The sequence below is a fragment of the Podarcis muralis genome, chromosome 3, assembly GCF_964188315.1.
Source record: "Podarcis muralis chromosome 3, rPodMur119.hap1.1, whole genome shotgun sequence".
Lineage (NCBI taxonomy): Eukaryota > Metazoa > Chordata > Lepidosauria > Squamata > Lacertidae > Podarcis > Podarcis muralis.
Window position 1 is genome coordinate 70847836 of NC_135657.1, and position 25711 is coordinate 70873546.

At 43.2% G+C, this 25711-nt stretch overlaps 1 protein-coding gene across 1 annotated transcript in view; it reads right to left on the reverse strand.

The window, feature by feature from the left end:
• GPR6 (G protein-coupled receptor 6) overlaps window positions 1-22711 on the reverse strand; it is a 33166-nt gene extending 10455 nt beyond the window's left edge. Inside the window, exon 1 of the mRNA XM_028723150.2 lies at window positions 22317-22711. The gene's annotated coding sequence lies outside the window, so the exon portion shown is untranslated. The remainder of the gene's footprint in view (window positions 1-22316) is intronic.
• Between the last annotated feature and the right edge of the window lie 3000 nt (window positions 22712-25711).

Consider the following 25711-nt stretch of genomic DNA (forward strand, 5'->3'; position numbering starts at 1 on the left):
TCCTCCACTGTATTGATCTGCACTGAAAAATTTAGCATTCTAGTTTTCTTTTTAAAAAAATACCAAGCCGTGAAATTGTTTGGTAATTGGTGCTTTGTCATGAGGTTCTGCATTAAACTTGAACGGACCTCTGTATTTTGAATTGACAATGCCATTGAGAGGATCTGTCTTAAAGAAACACTCTGCCCATCTCTATTCTCATTAGCATGCTTGTCAAGAAACACCAGCATCATAAAATACATACAAAAAGTTTTTAAAAAGGAAAATATGAATACTGAAGCAATTTCATCAGCTTAAAAGCGACTTTGTTAAAGTTGTCATTGGTTTATATCCAGTGCTGCCTTTCTGCTAATGAAGGTGTACCTTCCATTCATCAAAGGGACTTTGATCCAATGTACAGTAGGTTCCCACCGTTGGAAGAGTGGGAGACAGGTTTCACTCATTCCCCCCCTTTCCCTACTGCATCTTGTGGTACTGTACACCACATGCTTAAAAGCATCATCAGGGGGGAACCAACTAAAATGGTCTCCTGTTCCCTCAGTAAGAGCATTCTGTGAGCAGAACTTATATGATCATTGGATCCAGCAAAAAAGTGCTGTTGCTACCAGGGCCGTCTTAAGCATATGTGGTGCCTGGGTGCAAAGATCTGCCTGGTGCTCCCCCCCCCCCCCCCCCGGTTGCCCAAAGCTGTTGATCTTTTTTAGGAAAGGTTCCCCAGAGTTGTCGACCTTTTTTTTTCTGCTCAGGAAAAGAAAACAGGAAACAGGTGCCTGGGGCTGCAAAGAGGAAGGACCATGTGGGGGGAGTGGGATTTAAATCCACACTCCCATGCTTTAAAAAAATAAAATCCCCCCGTAAACATTGCTAATAGAATCCCCTAGCATTGCAGTAGGTTGGACTAGATAACCCTTTGGAGCCCTTCCAACTCTACAATTCCATGATCGAAGTCAGACATCTATGATGCTATGCTTCCCCTGCAGCTGCTTCAAAGTTTTTTTTATATAAAAAAAGTCGGGAGATCCCATCGCACCTATTCCTGTCTGCTTTCCTGTCTGCCTTCGCTGCCTCCCACTGCGAGAAAGGGGCCACCTCTTCTCCAGGAACCGCCCCCCTCCCCCAATAGGTGGGGGCAACATGTTTTGGCACATCCCTCATCCTTCTCCCTCACCCCTCTCTCGCCTTCCGGGATCCCTCGCTCCTTCCCCTGGCTGTTTCTGCAGTGGGTGCTTGTGGGGCTTTCTGCCATTCCTTGGAAGAGCAATCACCCCACGGCAAGGGAGAGGGGCAGTGGGAGCATGTGTATACGTTGTCGTCAGGCGGAAGGGAAGCAGCCTCACAGCCTTTAAATGGCATTGCTTGTCATCTGAGCATGCTCCTGTGTGGGCAGGTGAAGGGTATATATATTTATCGAAGGGGAGCGTGGGGAGATCCAGCCAGGCACAGAAGCAGGTATGCAGCTTCCCTCCCAGGCCACCTTTGGAGGAAAGTGATTCCTGCAGAGGCTTGGGAGGGAAGCTGCACTCCCACCAGCCATATGGTTGGCGGGGCGCAGCTTCCTTCCTAAGCCTTTGTGGGGATTGCTCTTGTCCCACGGAGGCTTGGGAAGGAAGCTGCACACCTGCCAGCCATATGGTTGGCGGGGCGCAGCTGGCGGGCGTGCAGGGAAAGGGGAAGATGCACAGCTCCCCCACTCACTGGGGCGCCCATGAGAGGACGGTGCCCTGGCACGATGCACCACTAAGCCCTATAGGAAAGATGGTTCTGGTTGCTACAATAACTTATAAGATCTTTACAGCTGCCCTTCATGCAAAGCTTCAGCTCATGCTGACCGCATAGTAAAGACCTATGTGGCTTCATTAGTCCCACTCAGCCCCCACCCATGTGGTGTTCCATTATGGAACATTTATTTACTTATTTGCAGTATTAATATGCTACCCAGTAACTAGAGTGGTTTACAGTGAACTTAAAAAAGAGTTGTATACAAAAATAAAACCATAAAATCTAATATAGCAAGAGAAGATAACAATTCTAAGACAAAGTTCACAGCAACAACAAAAATTCAGAGTTGGGATGGAAAGATCTGTCAAGTTCATTTCTACCAATTTCTCATTTTTCCACATTGTAGGCACCAGGCAGACATATATGGGGAGGACATTTCATACCTGGGGTGCCACTCACCTGAGAAGGCCCTCTCATCAGTAGCCACTCACTGAAGCTTCCATACAACTGCACCTGATGGGTATTGCACTATAACATTTGCCATGGCTGCAGTGGAGTGTTTATTAAAGTAAACAGGTAAAGTGTGAAAGGCACATTAATGACATATGGATTTGCAGCCAATCAACACTCTAGTGCACCCCTCTCTGTGTTAGGAATGCACACCATCCCTTCACACTTAGCTGTGTAACAGCAGTGTGTCTGTAGCAAACACAGCCGCTATATAAAGCATGAAGCAGCTTTTTGAGGTTGCCTTTTTTGAAGCCAAAGTGAGCAATAAGACGGGTGCTTTCCCTCAATATTCTATTCTCATTTTTGGGCAGATCCTGTGTGTGTGTGTATGTGTGTGTATCTCTGCATAGAGTTACATCCACACAGTTGGTACATTTTGCTGGTGCACTTCAGGGTATTTTGAACTCTGATGTTTTATCTAGATACCATGGTCAAACTGGGTCTAAGGTTGAGCATCACCAAAAACACACCAAATGTCTTTCATCTCTATAATGCAAAGGCACCTTAGGAATGATGTTTACACTTTAATGCAAGTAAACTGAAACATGGACCTTACATTTTATGTCTCAGAACGAGAGCCATTTCATTAAATGAGTTGTTGGGAGTGAATTCTAGAAACGATTTGCCCAGCAAAGGTAAGCTTATTGTCCTCATGCTGTTCAGCAGCGAAATGTACCGTTCCTTTACAAGGCCACACAAAGACAAGGCCACTGAACTGCGAACTGAATCAAGCAGGGTGACCATGACAACACATTCAGCAGATACGCTAAAGCACAGGCCAGGGTTCACATCACATGCGTACCAGCACGTTGTAATTAAATTTGACTGTGCACAGAAGACTGCGGAAAACTACACGCAAGTTTCCAAATATTATGTCTGAGTTCAGAATTTTTCCCTTGCTCCAGATCTTGAGGTTAGTAGAGACTGCCAGTCTTAACTCCGCAACACAAATCATTTGCATGAACTTGCTACAAGACAAACAGAGCAGAAGCTTTTTGCTTCACTGTCAAGAGCTACATGATTGCAGCTGTTGGGGCTGACTTGGAATGCAATTCTGGTCAGATTTATTAGTAATCCTGTCTTCTTGCCCACATCTATTCCTTTCTTAAAGCTCAGTAGTGAGTTTGACTCACTCGCTGCTGCTGAGTCATCTTGCAGCTACCTGCTTTCTAGTAGCCACTGCAGAAAGCATGAAGATTCTTTTATGCTTCTGCTCTCCCACGGCGGTAATATTGCAAGAAGGGCAATGTAGGCTAAGTAGGGTGGGGGTGTGGATAGTATATGAGCAATCCTGCCTAAAAGTGGAAGGGTGAGGGCTTCATTCCTTTTTAAATTATACCGTAAATGAGTACAAAACAGCCATTTAAAGAGCAACCAAAATCAAAACCAACTTGAGATCACAAGTAGGTAAACAGTAAAGGACCCCTGGATGATTAAGCCCAGTCAAAGGCAACTATGGGGTGCGGTGCTCATCTCGTTTTCAGGCTGAGGGAGCTGGCGTTTGTCCAAAGACAGCTTTTTGGGTCAACATGACTAAACCACTTCTGGCACAACAGGACACTATGACAAATGTTGGGGCGCACAGAAACACCTTTTACCTTCCCGCTACCTATTTATCTACTTGCACTGGTATGCTTTGGAACTGCTAGGTTGGAAGAAGCTGGAACAGGGAACGGGAGTTCACCCCACCGTGCAAATTTGAACCGCTGATCGGCAAGCCCAAGAGGCTCAGTGGTTCAGACTATGGTAGCCAGCTCCATTCCACATCTACAATTGCCTTTCCATCCCCACCTCACCCCTATTCACGGATGGAAAGTAGGAGACACAGTAAATGAATGATGGGCCACAACACCGTTAATTTACATGCTTGCTCAGAAACATTATAAACTATTCACAATCATCCTCTTCTAATTTGTTACCAAGGTGACAACAGAAAACTATAACTGCTGGCTGCTGCTCACCTAGTACAGGTGTTCCCATTCCAGTCTGGCTTCAGGCTTGGCCATGGCACTGAAACTGCCTTGGTTGCCCTTGTTGATGACACTTTATCAGGAGAGAGATGAGTGTGCAACCCTGCTCGTTCTCTTTGATCTCTGCTTATACTGTTCAGGCTACATTATTAGATTCACACACATGGGATCAGGAGGGGTGACTGGCTGAAACTTCCAATTAGGTGCCTGGGAGTTTGGCTATCAGTCTTCCGACTCCCAAATAAATAAGCAGCAAGTCAGTAGAACTCCCATAAGGTCCTTGAACTAGGTGACGACTAAGTGGATGGTGGCAAGAAGAGAACAATGCCTGCAGTAGACCAATTGCTATTGGGCTTTGTTTGGTTTGCACTGGTAAGGGGCCTGACCATTTGTGACAGGGAATTGCAAATTTTTAGAACTTGTGCTGTTTGCCGGTAATAGGGGTGGGGCTGCAGCAGAGGTTTGCTCTAGTTGTCACTGCCTTTTCCAAAGCCAGGAGTCATTGCTTCTCTTGGAACTTGATGGTGCATGAGATCAAAGGAAGTCTTCTACCTTCCCCATTCTACATTTTATAACAGCAGCCATGCCCCCCCCCCCCCAGTCACAGCCTCCACCAGACTAGGTGAATGCACAGGCATTATCCATGATAGCTAATGAAACCTCCAAGTTTTTATACGGTATACCTCTAAATACCAGTAGCTGCGGAGGAAGTGGGAGTTTTGTTGCTTTCTAGTTTTGCAGTGGCATTTGGCTCACAGAAATTGGATGCTGACCCAGATGGGCCATTGGTGTGATCCAGCATAGCTCTTATGTTCTTTTTATAGCCCTTTGCCAGCCCTTACTCCAGGAGGTCAGCTTATCACCACCTGGCAGATTCTCATAATACTTTTGTAGGTCAGTTAGCCACAGACCTGGAAAGCAGCCAGGAGTGATACTTCTGGAAGAGAAACAAGGCAAACAAGAGATGTGCACATCCAAGATGCTTGAAGAAGAAGCTTTAATATTCAGATTGCTGCATAGCAATGGTGAGGACTCTCCAGTATGGCCAATGGTCAAACATGGTGAGAGTTATAGTCCAGCAACATCTTGAGGGTCAATGTTTTCCACCCCTCCTTTACAGAACCTCGGTTCTGTGCATCATGTATTAATTGCCTAACATGGGGCAGTCCTTAGGTAATTTACAATATAAAATTGTTAAAAACATTATGGAGGCAGCAAAGGGGAAAATTCAAATTTGTGTGACAGAGAGGTACCGAAACAAGAGTTATGTACAACTGAGCAGCTGGCTTATTCATTAAAAGCAATTTTGACATTCTGGCTGTGCCCTTGCTAATTTAATTTGTTTAGACAACTAAGTGAAAAATAATTAGGTTTGGCAGTGTCAGAAAAGTTCTCACATAGTGCTTAATAGGCTGATCTTACACATTTTGGGGGGTGTCAGTATAATAAGTAGGGGAGAAGGATGCTGTAACTCAGGAGCAGCTAACCCATGTCCTTCCATCTATTGTTATGACTCTGTTGCCCATCATCACCAGCTAGCATGGCCAAAAACCAGGGATGATGTCACCTGTAATCTAACAATACCAGGAGGAACAGAGGTTAGTTACCCTTACTTTAAAAGGTCAAATGTAGGAAAAACAGGCATAACTGGTCAGCAGGACAATTACAGCATACAAATCTCCATCCTAAAAACTCACTGCCAAGAATACTAAAGGTAAAGGTAAAGTGACCTCTGACCATCAGGTCCAGTCGTGACCGACTCTGGGGTTGTGGCGCTCATCTTGCTTTATTGGCCGAGGAAGCTGGCGTACAGCTTCCGAGTCATACTAGACAATGACAAATGCTATGATTTGCATCCCCATTTGCTGTATATTTATAGACTATCTATTATTATTATTATTATTACTTTAGGTGCATATCTAAGTGTACACCTAGAGTGTAGTGTGCAAAAGCGACAAAATAAAGCCAGTCATTGACTGCAGTTTTCTGTCACTGACAAACTTTAGTTGACTGCCCTGTCATGTGTGGAATGGCTCAGAACCATTCATTCTAAATAAGCCTTTCTCAGCCTCTAGACATTTTGGGCTACAACTCTCATCAGCCTTGACCATTGTCCATGCTGCTGGGGCTGCTGGGAGTTGAAACAAGAAACATCTGGAGGACACCATAATAAGAGCATTGGTGAATCAGGCCAAAGGTCCATCTAGGTCAGGATCCTATTCTCACGGTGGCTAGCCAACCTGTGGGAAGCCTATGGAAGCTAAAATGCCTCTGGGAAGCCTGAAACAGGACTTGAGTGCAACAGCAGTGTTCCCACTTCTGATTCCAAGCAGCTGGTAAAGGCATTCTGCATTTAACAGTAGAGGCAGAACACAGGCATCGTGGCTGGTACTCATTTATAGCTTTATCCTCCATGAATTTGTCTAATATTCTTTTAAATTAATCCAAGTCAACTCTTTCTTTGTTAAAGTTGCAAGCAAACAAACTTCATCTCTTGTCACCGCCATTTGCTTCATTTACTCAGGTTCCCTTCCTGAGAAAGTTCAGTCATCTCTCCCAGGTCTTCATAATTCATTTAGCTTCCCTGCAATCTCCTTTTCCTTTCCTCTCTTGTCATCCAAAGGTCTAACCAGTTCTTTAATTGGTATCCTGCTATTTACATATACAGTATTTGAAGAGTTTGTTGTTGTTGGGTCTTGATGTTTTCAGCAATGTGCTGCTCAGATTCTCTACCCCCACCTTTAATTATCTGCCTGCATTGGTTTTGTTCTTTTTTGTTCTCTCCATTTGGAGAGCTGCTCTAAATAGCGCGCATTCTGTTTTGTCTGCTTTCCGTTTTGAAGAGTGAATATGCTTGAATGAAAAATGAAGTAAAAAAATATTATGGCTTAGGTCCCAAAGAAGCCTGTGCATGCATGGGATGATGGCACCAGGTTTCCTACTCCTCATGCCACTCCAGAGATCTCCTGACCTTCCACATGCACAAAGAACTGATTGGATCCCAACCTACACCCTATAGGGAAGAAACGTGCCCTTAGCCTATTGAAATGGTATTCTGAGCACAATGCCTTTGATTTCTCAAGCTGTGCCACCTTCCAACAATCATTCTTTGTGCTTTCCAAAGGGTTATAGGACACAACAGCTTCAGAAGCGAATACCTAGTGGCTCTTGACAAGTATGGTACTGTGCAGACCTTTAAAATAAGAATTAGAGATTGAATCACCAGTGGAAATTTCAGGGAGATCTGTCAAATTGTGGCTAAGCCATCAGCCTCATAGTGAAAAACCCCCAGGGATACAAAGAAAGGGAAACACATAAAGAAATGACTAATATATAAGCCTTTCCAGAATATAGCGCCAATTTACAGAAACCAGAGCAAATGTGTTTTACTCAGAAATTAATTAATTATTATAGTGTGGTTATAGTCAATACAGCAGGCAAACGGAGCTCTTTTCATTTCTTGCTACTGATTCATAGACTCCTGAAAAGGTGACTTCCTTGGCCTGGTTAGTCTTTGACCTTCTTGAATTGAGATGGCCCAGTATATTAGGCAGCCCAAGAGGGTTGGGCAGGCCCAGCATCATCTTGGTGAAGCAAATGCTGGGACCCACTGGGGCTGATGCCATCATCCCTTTAAAAAAAGCTTGTATTTGACACTTATACCAGTCAAAGAGATACAAATCTCAAGAGTTCTCTGGAGAGAGGGATTGATGGTAAAACCACTCTGAGAACTGTAACTCTGTGATTATGACGCTTGAAGGGTTTACAATCTCTGAAGGGTTTACAAGAAATTAAAAATGTCAGTAAAAACAGTTAAAAACAAGTAATCAAAACTTTGAAAAGAAAATTCAAATAAGCAGCAAACTAAAAACAAATTAAAACACATCAACAGCTACATTTTTGGATAGATTTGCCTACACAAAATTGTTTTAAGTAGGCAACGAAAAGAGTACAGTGAAGGCAGCTGCCTGATGTCAATAGATTGGAGTCTTCCAACAAACAGAATCAAGGATATGGGATGCTGGAGATCAGAGGCGTACAGAAGGTACATCCGCAAGAACCCTCATTAATTATGCCTTGTCACTTCTCTTATTTCAGGTTACCCCCTGACTAACATTTGGATGGTGGGACACAGTATTGCCCACTGGGCCCGGGTGCATCCCATCAATATCAGCGTGGGTAGCTGCCTGAAAATGTCATAATTTCTTGGGTCACAAGACCCAGCATGAGGTGTGAGGAGTTTTTGCCAACAGTGACGGCCAGAGCTGCCGTGCATGGGCCTCCTGATGCTTTGGTTATTCAACTTGGAATGAATGATTTGGTCCTAAGGAAGGGCATTGACCTGACCTGGAACATCAAAGAGGACTTTGATAATTTGGTCGCCTTACACCTGGAATTGACGATAATATGATCCCAACTCTTGGAGAGGCATGGTTGGCGTGGATGCCCCACCAGGCGGCAATCAACAGGGCCTAGAAAATTGCAGATTGTGCCATGGCACAGAAGGTGCAACTATTGTGGGGCTAGGTGATACGGCACCCTGCCATTACATTCGACCAGGAGGCCTTGTTGCACAGTAATGGTGTTCACCTTTCCAATGATATTTGGCTGGCCAATATCGTCAAAGGCATTAGGGGTTGGTTGCAGGTGTGAGGGTGTTGACGGCGAGCCTTTTGGCTCAGGTGGCGGTTAGGCATTGGATAAGCCTTGTCATGGGAGGGGTGGTTGTTGCCTCTGGCCTGCCCCTCCACGTAAAGGGTATTCTATTAAAGGGATCCGGGGGTGATGTTCCTGTCCGAAGCCTGGGTGTGGGCTAGAGCCATGCCACGACCCCATTGCTGACCCTCAATTGATGTGCATCATAGGGTTCCCCCTATCGGTGGTTGACCCTTACAGGACTCCTGCAGATGGGCAGGAGTCAGGATATAGTCTTGCTTCACCCAATTACCTAAGCCAAACCACTCACATCTGTAACCAATAAAGTTGTGGCCTAATTTATCCCATTAACCCAACATATTTGTGTCTGTATGTTTATTTCTGAGGGAACTGTGGGCCTTGGGGCCTCGCCACGCAATAAAAAAGACTACTGTGGTCAAGCTCTCTTGGTTCAGGAATGGTTGTTGCTGTTGTACCAAGCATAGTTGGTAAACTACTGAGCCACTGAGGCTCCTGGACAAGAAGCTGGATCCAGAAGCATCCTCAGACAGCATGCCTGCTCTTTCATGGGGATTGCAACCTGTCCAGGACAGGCAATTGACTAATTTATCAGACAAAGGGACCACTCACCCAAAGTGCTTTCTCTTTGCCAAGATTCAAACTCCGCTTATTCATTCCACTACCATGTCTAAGCAGCCGTCTTGGGCGCTACATAGCCTCTCCTGATCCAGATGTTATGGAGAAATAGAGCTGAGTGTCATCAGCATCCTTGCCCAAAAACTTCTCATGACTGCTTCTTACAGCAGTTTCATATAGGTATTACATAGCTCGAATCTGGGTGAGTGCTCAGCAAGTTCCACCACCTCTTTTTCTAGAAAAAAAGCCCTGAGTCTTACAATTATTAATGATCCCATATGTCATATTACCACCCTTCACAGGAGTTTACATAGGTTTCTCTCACTTCACCCAATACCATGCATACAACAAGATAGGTAATAATGAAAGATAGAGATAATAATAGCAATTTGAACCTACAGTATGTGTCTCTAGCCAAGATCCAACACAACCATGGCTCTTACACTAGATTATTTTTGCACAAGCTAATAGCAAGCCAGTTTCATTTCTCTTGTTTTATGCCAATATCTCACATGCTGAATTGCTAAATAATAGTTCTTTTAAATATACACCGTTCTGAAGGGCCAATTGTTATTTTCATAAATCCTCATGAGTTTCTACAAATATTCAACACCTACGCATCATTCAAACCCTTCAGTAGGAATGGTGAATTAAAAGCCGCAAACATACTGAAAACAAAGGTTGTGTGCTGATCCAGCAAATCCATTCAATGGGTCAGAGTCATAGTGACAACAGTCTGAGTCTCTGCTCTGCAAACGCCATTTGATTGCTAATGTCAACAAAAGCATTTGGTTATGATGAGAAAGACAGATGCAATCACTTTCTTGCATGAAGCCAATGTGTCTAAAAATAGGAACAGGAATGGAAGAGAAGATAAAAGCAGATTGGGTTCTTCCTGATCAGCATGGCTGTAAAATGAGGGACTTTACTCAAGGCTGTGTATTCCAAGAAAACCACCATTTCAACAGATTTATGAAATCATTAATTGTAATAACATCATGAAATTATTAAATTAATTAACTTGACTAAAAGACTAGGAACAGGAGCATAGAGCTTTTTAGCTGAGACTTTGCATCCTTTGTTCTAAAAGCACTTGGTTTTTTAATGCAATTTTTTAACAAAAATATGTTTGGATCTCTGTTGTCCATTAATGTACTGTTTCATCTAGTGAAAGATGAGGAGCCTGTAATCATCCAGATGTTGTTGGACTGTTAATGCGTGCTTCAGAATGGAGGTCACACACATGGCACTCTCTCCTCCTCCATAAGATCACCAAACCCAGGAGCTAAAAATTACCTAGCTGCGCCATTGGTTGGAATGTAAGAAAGGGAGGGATTCTTAGCTGTTTGAAACCAGTGGCAACACTTTTCAGAAAATTCCACAGGCATCTGTTTGGCCACTGTGGGTATAGCATGCTGGACAACATGGGCCTTTGGTCTTACTCAGGAGGGTTATTCTTATGTTTTAAGAAGAACCTGGAGTACTCCTGTTTCATATTCTGGTTAGTCAGCTGCGTCCTCTTTCAGAATATCCCATTCCCTCTCTTTGTCTTGGTTTTCCATTCCCACCAACAGTCATTCTGCATTCTGTAGCCACCAGTGAGCATGCTCAGTCCTCATAAGGATGTTTTGGCTTTCCCTTCACTTCCCTCACTAAAGAATTATTTACTTCTGAAAACATTTGGATCCCCCCCATGCCTGCTGCTACCTTTACCATTTGTATGGATGGTACTGTTTTGGCTACATAAGGATCCAAACCCACTTTGGAAATACAGTAGAACCTTGGTTCTCAAACTTAATCCATTCCAGGAGTCTGTTCGACTCCCAAAACAGTTCGAAAACCAAGGTGCGGCTTCCGATTGGCTGCAGGAGCTTCCTGCGCTCAATCAGAAGCTGCAGAAGCCGCGTCAGACGTTTGGCTTCTGAAAAATGTTCGCAAACTGGAACACTTACTTCCGGGTTTGTGACATTTGGGAGCTGATTTGTTTGGGAGCCAAGACATTCAAGTACCAAGGTACCACTGTAGAGGGAAAGACAGGAAGCTGCCTTACAGGCAGGAAAGAAAGGGAATGACAGGATGCAGGCATGCGAATGGCAAAGTAGGTGCAGGGAGGGGCAGCTGCCCCCTAAATCAATAAAAATACATAGCAAACTGAAGTTCTGCCCCCTTTAACAAAAGGCCTGCTCCCCCCACAAAAATCCTGGCTACGCCTATGGATGCAGGTGGTTGGACATTTGTGCATTTACTGTCTGCTCTGACTAGCAGTGACTGTCCAAGGACCTGGGCAGAAGTCTCTACCCATTTCTTCTAACTGGAGAGATTCCAGTCTGCAGTTCCCAGAAGATTTGAAAAGAAACGCACCCCTGAAAGAATTTGGGGGCTGTAATATTTGATTCTCGCAATGATTTGAATCAGCAACAGTTGGCATTTTAAGCTTTCACAGTTCACCACTCAGAGAACATGTGTTATTCCACAGCTTATGCATGCTGGAAATAAATAAACAAGCTTGTAAACATATGGGTTTGCTGAGCAAGTCCTCCAGTATCAGAGAAAAGGAGGAAGAAATCAGAAATGGATTAATCACATCTTTCCTCTAGGTACCCTAGTAAAATTCTCACTGTATTATGCCTCCTTTCACCTCCTCTAAAAAGTGTAAAATCAATAAAATAGTAGACTGTGCAAATCACACTTGTTTATGTAAAGTGCCTGACATTCATTTAGACAACGGAAAGGTTTTTTTGTGGCTGCAGAACCTGAAAAGGTGGTAGCAGGGGGGAAAGCTAGCATGAATGGATGTGACCTATATCTTAACATGTGGCAAATCGGGGCAGCGTGGCCTATCAAGCATCCCATGGGGTAGCTGAGAGTCAAGCAGGATCCAATCTAGCCTCCATATATGGAAACAAACCGCCCTAGTGATCATGGAAATCGATCACTGGCCAATTGGCTGGCATTGAACCACAACTCCCCATGAAATGAGCAGGGGGTCTGTATGGAACACACTGAAAACAACCGCAGAGACAATTGTCACCTAGCATAAAATAAATTTTGCTCTGTGAATTGCTGCTGGTCAGGTGTCTTTTGATGAATCATCGCTACCGAGATGTGTTCAAAGGGCACATTCCTCAAATCGAGCTAGTCTTGTCACCCAGTAAACCAATCATTGGTCGCCTAGGAAACAAGCTAAAGGTGCAAGTTTGCATGCTCTGTAGGAGCTTCTAAGATTAGAGATTGAATACTGGTTAGTTTACAAGCCAGAGAAAGCAATATCCCTCAAATTCTCATTTAAAGCAGCTCACTGCACAAACCGTAGGTTCTATTTCCCCCATGATGAAGAGATCAAAAGAGAGGAGACTTATGTTAGCGATGTACTAAATAAAGCATGCATCTTTGATAGTTGGAGCATTTGGCCTAGGAAATTACCAAAGGTATGTTTCCATGGCAACTAGGACAATTAATTTTATTATACTCATATTGCATGTGGTGTGTTTTCTATCAATCACATAGGACAAAAGCACACAGACATTTTAGAAATGACATTGTAAATTTGCTTCCAACCTCACTGGCCACTCAAATATATTCACGTTGAAGTGTATCCACTGCAGCGGTGGAGAGTATGTGGCCAGTGAGGTTGGAAAGCCAGTTTTGGAAGCTTTTGTGTAAACCCACAACAGAGTTGAAATTTAAAGTCCTTCTTAGCATTTCCAGCCATTTCTTTGACACACACACGCACATACACACTCATTTTCCTCATCACCTTTTTAAAGTCAGCAATTGCTTTGTCTGACAAGCTGTGGCTGGTGCAGTCAAGGTGCTCTTGTGTGGATGGGGTGTTGTTGGCAAGAGAGGAGGGGGTGGAGGGAGAGGGGAGGGGCTGCTTATGCATTCTGCAGTCTGAATTGTTCAGACTATCTTTGTGATGCTTGATTATCTGCCTCTCCACAGCACTCTCTGCTCCCTTTAACCTCCATGAACCCTGCCTGGAGGTAGCTCACAGGTTTGCTTCTCCTGGTGTTGGCACTTTAAATAATCAAAGTGAGTGAGCGGAGACAGATCCCACCCCCTCTCTGACCATCACCTGACAGGTGACCTATTTTTGCATAGTGCTGTGCAGGAAGCCCATGGCTTACAAAGTGTCTTTCTTAGTGCTATGGAAGATAGTTAGGGCTTCTGTGCACAGTGCTGTTTAAGGCCCGACAATTACTGAATTGTCACAGGATCACTGACTGTAACTACTGAACACGCCTTGCTCATGACACCATGCTGGGGTTCCAAATATGGGTTGTTTGTTCACTGTGATGCTCTGCCCTTATGATCAGGCAGCATCAGATTTAATGAATGAATGAATTGCAATGAATGAATACAAGGAGCAGGAAGGAGAGAGTATATAGTTAACTTACATTACTTTTCAACTACATTAAGTAAAAAGGCAGTGGTTCCTTCCACCTGTAAAATGGTCCATCATTCACAATTTTCCACCTGCTTATTTCAATCACTTATTGGAGACGTTTGCTGCCCTCCTGTTCCATTAGCATCACTTGAGGTAGGTAGGTACAATTGGTACCAAGACACTCTGCAGTTGCCAGAAATAGAGCATTGAGTGGCAAGTGTTATACCTGCAAGTGTTCTTAGCCCTGTGACTGTTTGTTCTGTGAAGAGGCAAACAACAAACCATCCAGTGATGATTTGTAGTAAAGCTCTTGTCAGGAATGTGCCAAAATAAGGGGCTGCATCCAAGGAATAGCCTCTTGCAGGTGTATTTCTCACAAAAAAGGAGTCACAAAGAAGAGCCTAGCTTCAATATTTTGGTTTGATCCATGAGATTATTCAACACCCCCTTTGAATCCAACTGTTTCTAAAGGTCTGGAATGAATTTTCTTGAGGCTGTTAATTTTACAGACAGAAAGTTGATGTTTAGAGAAGATAATGCTTTCTGATGTGGAAGATCAAACCTTACCTGATAAATTTGGCATTTACTATTAGGATGTGGGGCAAAAAAGTTGCCTACCAATTCTGACTACCAACCTGAAGGCATGACAGGAGTAACAGGAGGAAGGAAATGTTTCTGATGCTCCCCACACAAACAGCATAAAGAGGAGGAGGAAGAAAAGAGGTGATGCCAAGGACCTTCTGGGTTCAGAAGGCATTCTGGAACTCAGTTTGGTTTTCGGAAAGAATACTTGCTCTGTCTGAAGAAAGAGCCTCAATAATAGATGGTGGCTTGGTACCTTGGAGGCAAGGCCAGCCCTACTATTAGAAAAAAATAAAGAAATGGCCTTAGGTGGCAGATGCTGGACGGTGACAGCTCCCTGGTTGTTCCTCCCGAGCCCATGTATATTTCTCTTCTGATCAAGGATAGAGCTAGGTATACCACACAGCCTGTCCTGGGACCTCTAAACTAGCCTGCTGCCTCAAATGTGTTGCTGCTGGTGTTTTGAAACAAAATTCAGCTGCCGCTCCATGAAATGGAGACAGGGAACCATCTTGTTTACTGTATTTATTCAAATCTAATGCACACTGTTGTGGGCCAGATTACATTGCAAAAATTAAAGTGCACATTAGATTCGATGGCACATGTACATTTGCCACAATTTTTTTGTTTTTGTTTTGAGGTGCACATTAGATTTGATGGTACATTAGACTCGAGTAATTACAGTATTGCCTCGGGTAGTAAAAACTCTTGTGCTAGCCCTGCTGGAAGGACAGGGGCTCAGGAGGGGATACTTTCCATCCTGTTTTCTTCCTTTCCTATCAAATGCAATGAGACCTCAGCTAGCGAAATATCTTCTTGAAGTGACTTGCTCTGAAGCTGGCAGTAGGTAACCAGATTGGCAGAAGTATTATTTCATTAGCAGAAATTGGACTCTGGTTCAAATGAACCCTGTTATTCTATAAGGGGTGGAGAGTTACAGGCCAGACAGTGGGCTGTTCAAAAAACCCCAGACCATTTCCCTCAGCCTTGGATTAAGCACCACAGCTCTTCTACAGCAGTAGTCCCCTGACAATGCACATAGTCAAGAAGTGGAGAAATGTTATGTCTCCCTCACGGTGAGCTTCTGTTGATGCTCCAGGGCTTCCAGAGCCCATGAGAAAAGTACCTGTCACAATAGGCTCTAATATTGTTCTCTCTTTTCTCTCTTTGTTATCTTGTTGCTTGGATACTGCAACAATTCACTTCCATAGATATTTAAAAACCCAGAAGGATAGGGTAAAGAATGGCTTGATACCGAGTTTGAGCAGTTCAGAAGACCTTCATACCGCAGCAGTGGGCTGTGCGAATTGAGCAAGAACAAAGTCGAAGGATGTGGCCAGGGCTGTCTTTGGAACACACAGTCCTCCGCCCTCCGTTCGATTTAATGCCAGTTCAGGGAAGTGATGCACAGTTTCTTCTTGTAGCCCTGTGACAAACCCAAGTTGCAGAGACAAACCTGAACAAACAAACAAACAAAGCTTCCTGCAAGTGGTTGAAGAGCAGAGGGAGCCCATTTCCCCTCATGCTGTGCCATTTGCGGCCTGTGGAAAGAGGGCTAACATGATTTGGTGTGTGAAGCTGCCCGTCACTTCCATGGAAAATAAGTGTGAATGCTGCCAGGCAGCTCCTGTCCTACGGCAAAAAAGCAGTAAGAAAAAGGAATAAACCAAACTTCTTGGCAGTGGGGAAATATGTATTCCGATATGTGCTTTGTTCTTGATAGATAGGAGATGGATGGAATGACGCAAAGGGAAATCAGAAATTGCTCAGCAAGTCTCCAGGTGCAAACATTGTTCTTAATTTGTAAAAAAACAATAACTCCAAAATATACTAGACTAATATATGATACTCATATCAGGAACAACCTTTCCATGTGTCTGACTCTCCTAGGAATCTGCTTCTTTTAAATAAAATTTTGCTATCTGGGAAATGCAAGTTAATTTTGCTGTCATCTTACAGACACCAGCACCAAGCAAGGGACAGCACCCACATGGCACTGGGGGGGTGACAAAGTGTAGGCTGGGAACAGGAAAAGAAAACAGGCTCACCACCCTGAAATTCGCCCAGCCCTATACAATACTTGTAGTTCAAAGGTCTTTGCATACACACTCTAGCTGCAGTCCTTGTAAGGAATTCAATATTATTATCTGCTATACATACTGCAGGCGGAAGGACTGAAACAGAGTGTGGCTTAGGTTTACCTAAGGTTGCATAGTGAGTTCCTAGCAGAATCAAGGTTCAAACTGGGGATTTCCTCAGCCACTGTGCTATGCCAGCTCTCTTTTATAAACAACTGGCAATAGTGAGGAGTAATGACAGAAAAAGAAAAAGTTGATTCTGCTAGCATTCAACTGCACAAATTTTAATCACCAACCTATCTCAACCTGGTGCCTTCCAGCTGTATTAGACTCCACCAGACACAGCTGTAGTCCAAGCAGCTGGAGGACATCAAGTTGGGGACCACTTTTCTAAATCATCCAGGACAGACCATTGCTTGACACAATAATACTGGAATTGATATCAATTTGCCAGAGTTTTTTCTTGAATTATCTTAATGGGAAGCACTGGCACGTATTTCTATGTCACCTGTTCATTGTCTGCAATTCTGTAAAAATCTAAGTGCCTTGAAACAGAAACCATAGCAACATACGGTAAAACCTCCAGACATAAGAGGAATTCAATGTCACAAGCTTCTGATAGTTTCACCAATGCAAACATTTTGGCTTACAGACAGACTGATCCCCCACCTCCTCCTCCCATGGGGTTCTCTCCATTAAAACCAATTTTGTAGGGGGGGACGACCCTGTTGTGCAAGAAGTGATTGTGCAGGGCTTCCACTGACAGATCTTATGATTTGAATCCCACCTACATTAATATAAAGAAAGAAACTGAAGTCCTGTTGTAGCTTTCTTTGCATAACAAATATTCTCCACTCCACCCGCAAATAATGCCATCTACAATTCCTAATCACGGTGAGTGGATTCTATACTGTACATATATTATGCGCTCAGAAGGACACTGGCTTTGCCTGTCCAATATATAGACACCACAAAACCCCAATATATTTTTATGGGATAGGACTTTAAAACAAATGGCTTGAATATCAAAAAGCATACATTTAAGCCAGGTTTCTTTTCTCCCCTACAACTGCTTTTTAAATGCAGGGCAGAACAGTTGGTTTTTGATTGTCTTCATGTGTGTCATTTGCTGTAATTATTAATCAATCCCTAATGATTTATCATGAAGTCAGTAACCTGCCAGTAACCTGACTTTTTACTGGTACTTTCAACAATGGATTCTATTTACTACTGGCTAATTCACTAACTGCTGCCAGTATTTCACTCAGCTGCATTCCTCAGAATTGTTTGCTAAACCTCCCATCAGCCTAAGCCATGACATGATACCAACTTAGCTAAGAGGCACATTCATCTAAGCACATTTGGCTCTTTTGTCAGTCTGTAATGAGGAACAGCACACTTCATTCTAGATAAGCAACATCCTTACAAGGTTATCGTCTTTTCAGAGATCTATCTTTGGATTATTGATTTTCCCCCTTAAAAGACCAAGATTATTTTGGGTTTTCAGCCAAATCTAAAGTTCACAGCAAGGCTGCCTTTTCCCCATCAAAACTGTGTATACTTTGATCATTAATCATTTATGTGCAATAGTGTTTTAGAATCATTGCATCCTTCATCCTACACAGCCCTGTAGGCCAGGGATGAGGAATCCTCTTCAACCCGGGGGCCACATTTATTTGTGGGCAACATTCTGGGGGCCACATGCCAGTGATGGGAAGGACCAGAGGCAATAGTGGAGCCTTTGCACCTACTATAGGCTAGTTTCTACACACACACTTGTCTATTTCCCATCCAGGCAAGGGTCAGGAGTGGGAGTCAGGGGCAGGTCAGCAGTTAAACACTGTCAGAGAAGTTAACTCTTTATTCAAACAAACCCAAACAGCACAGGCCCAGTAATCACATCAACTCCTCCCAGTAGGTTTTGCCCCAATGAGGCAGTTGTGAGGACTGAAGGTCCTCACCTTCCCACTGCTCTCTAAGGCTCCTCCCCTGGGTCCTTCCCCACCAACATGAGGCTCCTTCGTCTTGTTTCTCTTTCCTCCGTCCTCTGTGTTCTGGGAGACTGGGGGTGGGGAGGGGAGCTGGTTACAGCAGGAAGAGAGATTCCCTGACTTCTTCAGCAGCCCGTCTGCTTCTTGAAAAACCCCTGCTTCTGCCTCTGATTCTGGTTGGCTCTCTGCCCCAGCCTCTTCCTGCTCACCAAACCCTGTATCCTCTTCAGCTTCCAACACCTTCTCCTCCCAGTTTGCTCCCTCTGGTCGCTCATTGTTGTCCTACCACCAATCCACTGGCTCTTAGCCTTCTTCCCCTGAGGTTTCCCTTGGAGGTTCCCCAGCTGATGCCTCCTTCTCCTCCTCTGCATCCAGCCAGTCCATGGCATCAAGCAAGAGTCATTGTTGGAGTTCAAAGTTCCATTCCAGCCAGCCAAAAACAGCCAAAGGGGGTGTGAAGCAAGGTTTTTGATGGGTGTGGCCTGGAGAGTGCCCTAAGGGCCAGGTAAAGAGGCCTCAAGGGCTGCATTTGGTCCCTGCGTCTGAGGCTTCCCATGCCTGTTGTAAGCAGATGAATACATTTCACATTCTACTTATGGAGAAGGGGTCTTCTCTGAGTAAAACTTAGTGGAGGGGTATTTTTTATCATTATGTTATGCATTCTGTGTTTTTAACTTGTAAACTGCCTTGTGATCTTTGGAATGAAGGGCAATATATAAATTTAATAAATGATAATAATACTGCCACTCAAAGACCCTTCATTCTTCCAACATGCCCCCCCCCCCCCAAAGGACAACAGGTCAGATTCAAGAGGCTTTGTGTTTTTAACCTGTTTGGCATTTTCTGTTTCATTTTAAATCTGTATCATGCTTTAATACGAAGACAGTGCTATGAAACTTGTTGCTCACATTGAGGATGTATTTATGTATTTCAAGTGTGAAAGCTAGCTGAACATGGAGACCAAACTTGTAAAATACATTAACTGTAGATACTTGAGATGGTCTATGTGCAGAAAAAGAATTCAATACAGAGGCAATAAAGCAGCCAGACTGGGCCTGGCTCCTTTCAGTGTGTCATTCCCAATCAAACAGAAACAGTCTAAAGCAAAATGCTGTGCACCACATTCAAGAAGAATTAGTGCCACATAACTGTGAAATAAAAGGTCTAATAGCAAAGAATGACAGAATTGTGTCATTTGCAGCATGAAACTGTGTCATGAACTCTTTAACTGTTATTTTGAAGGAAGACCATTAGAGCTTTGCAATTTGCTGGTTATTATGTTGGCCTGACATATTTCAATTCACGCTGACCCTTCTTTGTGCCTATGGTATCTTTCAGAGATAATGAACATTACAGAATGCCTATATCTACAGTATCAGCACTGAATTTTCACTGCTGATAAGAGATCCAGTAAATATTGATCCTGTGGAGAAAGCCAGCCAATGTACAGTAAAATTGTTTGGAACAGTTCAGGAAAATAGTGTTTGCTCTGTTCTGGATAAGATTGTACTTTTCCCTCTTAAGGAACAGGTGTGCAAGTTGGCGGTACTAAGATCCAGCCCTTCTTTTGAGTGCACAGGTAGCACTTGTGGCTTCTACTGTTGCACCAAGTGCCCCTTTCCTGGACAGAGAGGGTCTGACCATATCTATGCTCTGGTTACATCTGGATTAAATTTATACAATTTGGGCTGCCTTTGAAGACAGTAACTAGATTATGGAGCATATCTCAACAGCATTAAAATAGCTCAGATATTGGGATAACCTCATGCTTTCATATGTATCTGCTCTAATAAACACCTAGTCACCTTTAGAGGATGAGACAGGAGGTGACTGGGCTTCTTCCCAGTCCTTTGGGTGGTGACCCATCTATGGAACAACGTAGTTCTGCTAAACTACCTGAATTTCCACAGTATACTTGTGCTGCCATTTGACTCCACTGTTTACAATTGTTACCTTTTCATGCATGTTTGTGTGTTCCTGCTAAACAAGGATAACACTTCATGCATATGATGTAGACTCCATCCATGAAAGATTACGCCAAAATAAACATGTTAGGCTCTAGGTGGCATAGAGAATTACTCTGTTGTAATTCTCAGAGTAATTGGTCTGGTGCCAAATGTACTTAGATTTAGGCACCAGGTTAAAATAATTATTTTAATCATAGTGCTTAAATGAACAGGATGGCATTTTATTTCTGTTTCAGAAGTTTTGATGCTATTTCTTGCTACTGCTGCTTTATCTTGTTTTCTTCTGCTTTCACTATTTGTGATTCATTGTTGCATTGGTTTTTACTCTGCATTTTTATCTCTCTCTTTTTTTTGGAAGGAGCCTTGAAAATTTTGCATATAAATCAATAGGTGGGATATAGGTATCTTCAGGAAAATAAGTGTTTCCAAATTATCAGATAATCTACCCTTTAAAAAACTATTTATTCAGTAAGTGTTTATAAAAATATTATTCAAAGAACAGAGTTAAACTTCATCATCTTGGTGTGGTACAGAAATACCATAATATAGTTCAGACTGTTGCATATTTACAGATGGAAGGGCGAACTGGATGGAAACCTCCATTTTGGAATTCTAACTTTAGAACTGGCCTGCTGACAATCATATAAAGCCCCATCAGGACTATATACATTTAACACTTGTAACAAGCTGTATCACACCACTTTAAACAGTCATTGCTCCCCCAAATAATCTTGGGAAGTGTAGTTTGTTAAGGATGTTGGGAGTTGTTAGGAGATCCTGATTCCCCACCCAGAGCTACAATGCATAGAGTTCCCTTTGATGATTGACTGTTAAACCATTATTGGAACTGTAGCTCTGTGAGGGAGAATAGTGGTCTCCTTAACAATTCTCAGCACCCTAAACAAACTACAGTTCCCAGGATACTTTGGGGGAAAGCATTACTGTTCAAAGTGGTATGATGCAGCTTTAAATGTACAGAGCAGATGGGATCTAAGTCTACCAGTTATTACCACTCAGGGTGGGACACCGGAACGGATTCATACTCAGAAACTTGCATTTAGTACCCACTGAAATAGACAGGCAAGGTATGGTTTCATTTCCATTGAACTTATTAGAACATAAGCACAACTAATGTAGTCTGGATTCAACCCAATATGCTTGACTACTATAGACAGGTGGCTAGCAAAAGGAGAGAAACACTGGCATCAAATCCAATTTATACATGTTTCCTAAGTATCTATCTATCTATGGTTATAAAGTATGAATCTGCAATAGATAGATCATGGAATCAAATACAAAATATAGCAACTCCTATTGCTGTTAGAGTTGGGGGTTTCTTAATTAAAAAAACAACACCTTTGTGTTCTAATGAGAAATGAATTCAATCCAATTTTCTTCAACTCTGTCTGTTGATTCCCCACCCCATCAACCATCAACTTTATCAAAACTACAGCCATCCATTTCCATTCAGACCATTCATATCTCCAGTCATTTCAATGATAAGGCCCATGCACAGTCTAGCAGCCATCAACAAACAGATTACCAATTCCAAGTAATCCACATTCCCTTCTGAGCAACCTTTGGTGGAAGAAGCCAGAGGCACAAGTGGGAAGGCAACAAAAGGAAAATTTAGCTTTGTTCAGGGGTAGGCTAGTTCCCCCCCTCCCTCTCCCTCACACACAAAATAAAAACAGTTTAAAACAACTTGCCACCACAAAACTAAGGTGGGTAAAAAGCCATTGTTCAGGGGTAGGCTAGTCCCCGTCCCCCCACTCTCCCTCACACACACAAAATAAAAACAGTTTAAAAAAACTTACCACCACAAAACTAAGGTGGGTAAGAAGCCATAGTAAAAAGGTGTGTCTTTAGCATTCGCCGAAAGCTTTATAAGATGCCAGACAGATTTCTGTGAGGAGGCAGTTCCACAACTTAGAGGCTGCCACAGAAAACAGCCGCTCCTGGGCCACACTCCCTGAGCTGCTTTCTGAGGGTGGTGGAACAATGGAGGCCCAAGCAGAGGGGTGAGGAAGGCTCTGTAGAAAATGAGGCATTCCCCCCCCCCCCCCAGCTCTTTGGAGCCTGAGTCACGTAGAGATCTGAATGCCAATACGGAACACCTGGAAATGAGCCTGGAAATGAACCCATTTCTACCAGTGTATCTGTTTTGAAATGGGTTGTCTTTTTTTAACGCTTGACGTTTTATTATGTTTTCATATGTGCTGAAAGCTGCCCAGAGTGGCTGGGGAAAGCCAGCCAGATAGGTGGGGTATAAGTATTATTATTATTATTATTATTATTATTATTATTATTATTAGTTGCAGATGGGTAGCCGTGTTGGTCTGCCATAGTCAAAACAAAACAAAAACAAAAAATTTTATGCCATCAAATGCCAACAGTGTCCTTCAGCTCTCTATATTGGACAAACAGGCCAAACCTTACGCCAAAGAATAAACGGACATAAATCTGACATCAAGAATCACAAGACAGAGAAACCATTAGGAGAACACTTCAATCTCCCAGGACATTCTATACAAGATCTCAAAGTAGCTGTTTTACTACAAAGGAATTTCAGAAATAGACTGGAAAGAGAAGCTGCTGAATTGCAAATCATTACCAAACTTAAAACCATGGAGACACCTGGCCTGAACAAAGGCATTGGATTCTTATCTCACTATACATGACAAAGCCATTTTTCACCTTCTCACCCCTTGCTTTTTCCTGTAAGACCTATTGCCGTCCTTAAGAGTCGTCAACAAGCTCATCACAGCCATCTGCCAATCACCCATTCCCACCCCCCTCTGAGTAATACCCCTCCCCACCTTCTCACTATATAGAAGGATCTGGCAACTTCTGTTTCAGTGTATCTGAAGAAGTGTGCATGCACACGAAAGCTCATACCAAGAACTAACTTAGTTGGTCTTTAAGGTGCTACTGGAAGGAATTTTTTTGTTTTGTTTTGATTATTATTATTAAATTATGATTGTGTGGGATTCTAAAGGGAACCCCAGTCAGTAATTTGGCTGCTGCACTTTGGCCCAGTTGAACTGTCCCAAGTTGTGTCTAAGCGCAGCCCCATGTAGAGCACACTGCAGTAATCCAATCTGGAAGTTGCCAGAGCATGGAGTACAGGGGCCAAGTCGTTTCTGTCTAAATGGGGCCATAGCTTCCAAACCAGCTATAGCTGGAAAGGGGCCTATAGTGACAGTGTTAAATCAGGGAGCAAGCCCAAGATATCAACCTGTTCTTTCCAGGGGAGTGCAGCCCAATGAGGACTACCAGTAGCCACAGAATCCAAGGAAACTGAGGGAGAGTGAAAAGGCCTGCTTGAGGCTCATATCAATTAGTGGGACACGTTGTGTCATATGAGCACAACTTGTCCCACTTGTATACCCTATTACAGTGATGGTGAACCTTTTAGAGACTGAGTGCCCAAACTGCAATCCAAAACCCACTTATTTATCGCAAAGTGCCAACACGGCAATTGAACCTGTTTATCTCATTTTTTTCTGTGTGTTTCACGTTTCTTCTTTATGACTGCTGTTGTAATAAATAATCCTTCATAAAAGTTATTGCATTACATTCTTCATTAAATTATCTTTCCATTGATATATAATTTTATGGTATAACTCAGTGCTTTTTTCCTAAAAATGTTTAGGGGTACTCTCATTTTGACTTAAGAAAATCACCACTGGGGGAAAATAATTACAGTTCAAATTGGGGGAAATATATACAGTGAATTTCTTCTCCTGTTAAATTCACAAAATGTTTAGGGGTATGTGTCCCCCTGCATCCCCACAGGAAAAAAGGCACTGGTATTACTCCAAAACTAAGTGGTGTTATGAGCCATCAAACCTCGGAAATACATTTTTTCCAGGAGGTTCCACAATTTTGGCTACTAGTGTACACTGGTGGGCTGTACCACCCTCTCCCAGTTTTTAATATGAGATAATGATTGTCTGTGTGCACACATACAAATACACACACACACACACACCACAAACCCAGCCAGATTGGTGGGGTATTATTATTATTTTGCTGTTTCTTCGGCTGCTGTTTGATCGCAGCCTCCATGGAATGAATTTCTTGGTTGGCTTCCGCGGGAAAGCCCAGCGAACATGTAAACCCAGCAGCCCCTTCTTAGGTTGCCATCTTTATATGTGTTATGTACTGAAGTTCTCACCCTGGGCCAGCAGGGGGATACTGTAGATAGTTATGCAAATGAAGGATCGAAAGTGACGGTCAGTGATTGGATAGTTTTAGAAAGTTGTTACAGTAACAAGGTACTGGAGCTCTATATAAGCAGGCTGACTGAGCCCTTCAGCTTAGTTCAGTTCTGGCCTCAGAATAAAGAAGAGCTGTTTGAAGAATTGCTGTGTTGTCTGATATGTTCGCCCACAACTTAACAATATGCTTACTGACCTGGGTGTTAAGCCCTGCTGAACACAAGGCGGCTTACTCCTGAGTAGGAAAAACAGACTGGCGGGAGGCCCTGGTGCATCAAAAGTCAATGCCTGCTCAGCCCCCCAACTCACTCACTAGGCCCTGGTGCCGCAGGCTTTGGACGGCATGCGCGAGCCCTCTCCTCCTCCTCCTCCTCCTCCCCCCCCCGCCCCCGGCATGGAAGCTATGGCCCTGCTGGGGCAAAGCTGTGTGTGCCCACAGAGAGGGCTCTGAGTGCCCTCTTTGGCATGCGTGCCATAGGTTTACCTAATTAGGGCAGTGGTGGTGAACCTAACTGCACCCCATTCAATTTGTGCCCATACATTTCTCTCTCTTTTTTGCTGTTCTCAGGATGTGTGTACAAACACAGTCTTCTATTTCTGTTAGGAAAAAACATTTCTAAGAATATTTTTCAACCACGCAAATAAGTCATACAGAATATGCTTTCACATCAACTGCATGATGAAGTCACTGACTGCTGTACTAGCGAACTGCACAAGAAGAGTTAAGATGAGACTGTGACTAGATGACAGGTAGCCTAATTAGAACCAAATTATTAGTTGTGTAGCAAATAATCAGTGCAAAGCAAAGCAATTCCAATGCAGGAATTACAAAAGTACGGTATATCTTAAAAGGGTTAGCAAATCCACTTCCGAAATGAGATTGTGGAGAGTTGGCTATTATTCTTTTGAACTCCTTGACCGCTGCTGGTTGATTAGGGCTAGGTGGAACATCCAGTTTCTGTTCTGGCTTTATTGCATTATCAATTCAC